Raw genomic sequence first — 5,313 nt, forward strand, 5'->3', positions numbered from 1 at the left:
GGGATACTTCCTCTGTTGGAGTCAGAAAAGAAAAACCGATGAACTGCAATCGATACAAACACGTGATTTATCTAGAGTAGTGTGTAACCTCCAGACACTCCTAGCTGAGAGGCCATGAAGGTGGCTTGATGAGCATAGGAGGCCCAACTAGATCCCTAGATCTAGTGTCGGGCCCGTTTTAGATCTCGACAAGTATTCAACTAGAAAGTATGCATATATGACTAAAGTGATAGGATATAGAGAGCCTAGGAAGTTTAGTGAGCTAGTTGGAGACAAAAATTGGTGTGCTACCATGGATAAAAAATACACATCAATGGCTAAAAATGACACATGGGAATTGATCAATCTGCCTAAGGGAAAATTACCCATTGGCTGTAAATGGGTCTACAAAGTGAAGTGCAAGGCAGATGGCTCATTGGAAAGGTATAAAGCCATGTTGGTTGCAAAGGGATATGCACAGCAATATGAGTTGGACTATGAGGAGACTTTCAGTCCATTGCAAAGATGGTGACCATGGGAACTGTTATTGCATTAGCAACTTCTAAGGGATGGAAGCTCTAGTAATGGACATGAAGAATGCTTTTTTGAATGGTGACTTGATTGAGGAGGTATATGTGGAACAACTTGAGGGGCAGGTATGCCCTAACTACTCGAAGCATGTATGTAGTTTGAAAAAGGCCATGTATGGAATGAAACATGCACTGAGAGTGTGGAATACTCACATTAGTACATAGTTACAACAGCTTAGTTTTCAAATGGGTCATGCAGACCATAGTTCATTTACAAAGAAGACAAAGAATGGGTATGTTTTCTTGGTGATTTATGTAGCTAATCTAATCATAACTAGAGGTTATGATCGTGGGATTGCTGAAATTAAAGCAATGTTGTAAGCTGAATTTAAGGTGAATTATTTCCTTGGGATTGAGGTTGTGTGTATGCCTCATGGTATATGGATGCTACAAAATATGCTGATGATATGTTTTTAAAATATGGGATGATAGAATGTAAGTCTATGGAAACACCATTGGATCAAAATGTCAAGCTAGCAATTGATGTTGGAAGTGAAATAGATAATGTCACCATGTATAGACAAATGGTTGGTAGCTTGATCTATCTTACTATCACTCATCGTGACCTGAGTTATGCAGTGGGGCTAATCAGCCAATTCATGCAAAAGCCTCATAAGCCACATTTAGATGCTGTCAAGATAATCATGGGGTACGTTAAGGGTATTTTGGATTATGGACTATTCTATGAGCATGGGAAATCACTTTACTTGACAAGGTATACAGGTGCTAATTGGGCTGGTTGTGCCTTATGATAGGTCAACCACTGGTTATGCTTTCAGCCTCTATGGGCAACAGTATGATCAGTTAGAGTAGTAAGAAGCAACTGAATATTGCTTTGTCTAGCATAGAGGCATAATACAAGGGTGCAACCTTAGCAGCATGTGAAGCAATTTGGCTTGTGAAACTACTACATGATTTGGGTATCCAAATGGGCAAAAACGTCACATTGCATTGTGACAATCTGAGTACTGTGATGTTGGCTAGCAACACTGTCTACTATTATGCCAGATCCAAACACATAGAAGTTCATTACCATTTCATCGAGGGGATGATACTTGCTAGACAAATTGATCTACTGTTAGATATGATCAATGCCCCACCCTCATTAGGTGCTACCAATGATCCATGGTGCTCAAAGTTGTAAGGCCCCCATTATGAGGAGAAGCCAAATGTGAGCCCGGACATTGGTTGAGTCCTGACTTGTATATCAGATGAGGTCTATGTGACCGGATGGCAAAAAGGTGACTGTTGTGGGTCTAATCTTTGGGTTAGACGGAGTGGTTAAGCTGGTAGCAACTCGAGGCACATTGCATTGAGTTGCGTGGTAAGGGAGTTAAAAGGGGCCCCTATTGTGGGGTCCGGGGGCCGCGGAAGCGGCCCCTGGCTGGGGGGTCCCAGGGGGGCCAGCGGCCCCCCTGGCGGGGGTCCGGGGGCAGCGCCCCCGGCCCGATGGTAAAGGGAATATTCCCTGGAATATTCCCTGGCCGACTAGTGGAGGCTCATATGGTAGGTCGGTCAGCAGGCCGACCTAACGACCTTCGCGGGCTATAAAAGCTAAACCCCTTCGCAGCCATCTGACACTCATCTTTCACCCAGTCAGAGTTGTTGTTCCAGCTAGCCTTAAGCTCTTCACCTATCTTCTGTCTAGATCGCCATCTAAGCTTCATTCATTGGAAGCGCACGGGTGGACAGAGCCATCTTTGTATCAGTTGTTTGGAGTTAAAGAATTTTACTGATTCTCCTCTTATCTGTTGTGTACTCTCTATCTCTTTCTCAGATTCTGTTCGCTGCGCCGTGTAATATTTTACATGGTATCAGAGCCCAGGGGGCTCTAGAGATCGGAGAGCGTGCAAGAGGCAAAGGCTTCAACAGCAAAGAGAAACGATGTCGACTCCGGGAAGCAGTTCTGGCGCATCAGGAAGCGGTGCAGGAGGTGGTGCTGCTGTACCGGCTATTCAAACACTGAGGATTCGTCCACCAACCTTCAGCGAAGGCAAGTTAGATGGTACAAACTACACCTTGTGGAAGTTCAAAATTACAACTATCCTTGATTCTTATGAGCTTCTGGAGACTGTGCTGGGGACTGACGCAGAACCACAGCCTACCCCCGACCCATCAAATCCTAGTGTGATGATTCCTCCGAATGCAGATCTTCTACGAGCTTGGAAACGAAGGAATGCAGATGCATTGTGTGCCTTAGTTACAAGCTGTTCTGACAGTGTTTTGACTCTAATTCAGCATACAACCAAAGCGTCAGAGGCTTGGAATGTACTAAGGAGTCAGTATGAAACACGAAACCAAACAAGGATTCAAAACTTGGAGAATCAACTAGCAGCGGAGAAGTTTGCTGAAGGAGAGACGGTTGAAGCATTCATCACTCGGATTAAGAATCTGCGCGACCAGATGGCTGGCGCTGGGATACAAAAGACTAGCGAAGAGCTAGCTCGGAGGTGTCTTCGGATTTGTCCACAAAAGTTTGATGGACTAGTAACTGCCCTTAATACTCAGGTGAGACCTCAAGCTTTGACTTTTGAGGAGTTTTGTGCATTATTAATGGAGGAGGAGTTGAGGCTGAAAGCCCGAGAAGGAAGCAACAATGGAGATGCTGCATTCTCTGCCAATGCAAAAGGCAAAGGTGTTTCCTCCACCAAAAATGATGGTGACAAAAAGAAAAAGGGCGGCAAGAAGAAGTTTCAAGGAGAGTGCTTCTACTGTAAGAAGAAAGGACATGCAATTGCAGATTGTCGTGTCAAGAAGGCAGATGAAAAGAATGGTACCCTTAAAACTAAAGGGAAAGAGACAGCCAATACGGCTGAAGCAGAGTTGGAATTATTCATGGCGACCATTGAGGAAGTGTGCTCCTCGGCGCAAGAAGAATCTACCACTGACTCTTGGGTGTTGGATAGTGGGGCCTCCCGTCACATGACCAACAAGAAAGGTCTATACAGTTCTATGCAGCCTCTACAAGAATCCATCACTGTGACGGTTGGAAATGATGCTAAATGCCCTGCTGCGGGCACAGGTACTATTTCTTTTGTTGCTGCAAATGGTGAAGTCAAAAAGCTTTCAAATGTGTTGTATGTTCCCGAAATCAGGAGAAATCTCTTATCAGTTGCTGCCATAACTGATCTTGGTCATGAAGTGAGGTTCAAGAAGACAGGTGCAGAAATTATTGATAGTGCTGGCACAATTGTTGGCAAAGGAAAAAGAAGGAACAACCTGTATGAGCTAAGTGCTCTTACAGCCACCGCTGGAGTGGGCACAAGTAAGCTTTGGCATGAAAGGTTTGGACACATCGGATTTGCAGTATTGAAGGAGATGCAAAAGCAAGGTATGGTTGCTCACCTACCTACAATAACTGAATTGAAGGAACCATGTGAAGCTTGTATGATGGGCAAGCAACAGAGAAAGGCATTTCCACAAGAAAGCAAGAATAGAGCACATGCTCCTCTAGAGTTGGTGCATGCTGACTTGTGTGGTAAGATGCCTACACAGGCCTTGGGGGGATCTTCTTATTTTATGTTGATTGTCGATGACTACAGTAGGAAGATGTGGGTGTACTTCCTTCGTGATAAGGCTCAAGCTTTTGGTAAGTTTAAAGAATGGCTAATACTTGTTGAGAATGAAACAGGGAAAAGTGTGAAGAAATTTAGAACAGATGGTGGTGGTGAGTTCAACTCAAAGGAGTTTGAAGGCTTTTGCAAGAGCAAAGGGATCAAGCGTCAATTGACGACGCCTCACACACCTCAGCAGAATGGTGTTGTGGAACGCAGGAATCGTACCATTGTGGAGATGGCAAGATGCATGCTAAAGGGCAAGGGATTGCCTAACCATTTTTGGGCTGAAGCTGTTAATACTGCAGTCTACATTCTAAATCGGAGCTACACAAAGGCTCTCAAGGGAAAAACACCTCATGAGGCTTACACTGGTAAGAAACCATCTGTTTCACATTTCAGAATTTTTGGATGTGAATGTTATGCACATGTTCCAGATGAGAAGAGAAACAAGTTACAACCAAAAAGCAGAAAATGTATCTTCTTGGGTTATAGTGATGAGCAGAAGGCTTACAAGTTATATGACCAAGAGGCAAAGAAGATCATCGCGAGCCGTGATGTGGTGTTCAAGGAGGAGCCGCATACAGTGGAGGAGGAGAAGGCAAGGTCTTCCACTTTATCATCAAGCGAAGAAGTAGTCCACTATGAACCTGTCCCGAGAGCTATCCCTATCCTTAAGGAGGAGGAAGCATCATCTTCAGATGATGAGGAAAAAGTTCACCAACCTGACATCACCCCACCGGAAAAGCCATTGCCGCGCTGGGTGAAGCAGCTCTATGACCACAATAATCCTATGCCTGCATCTGTTGAGGAGAAGGCAGACGGACCAAGGAGGTCTCAGAGAATAGAGGAGCAAAGGAGGGCTTCTGCTCACATAGTCAACATGGCCTTGATGGTTGAGATTATGAGAGAAGTAAAGGAGCCAACTGACTTAGAAGAAGCACTTGCAGATCCATCATGGAAGGCTGCTATGCAGGCGGAGTATGACAGCATAATGAAGAATGACACTTGGGAGCTAGTGGATCGGCCAGCAAAGCGGAAGATTATTGGCACCAAGTGGATCTGGAAGGTAAAGTACAAGGCTGATGGTACCTTAGAAAAGTACAAAGCTAGACTGGTTGCCCAAGGATTTTCACAAGTTGAAGGGTTTGATTTTCAAGAGTCATTTGCCCCAACTGCCAGAATGACCA

This window comes from Lygodium microphyllum, chromosome 9 (assembly GCF_053477565.2).
Source record: "Lygodium microphyllum isolate KBCC chromosome 9, Lygodium_microphyllum_v1.1.10, whole genome shotgun sequence".
Lineage (NCBI taxonomy): Eukaryota > Viridiplantae > Streptophyta > Polypodiopsida > Schizaeales > Lygodiaceae > Lygodium > Lygodium microphyllum.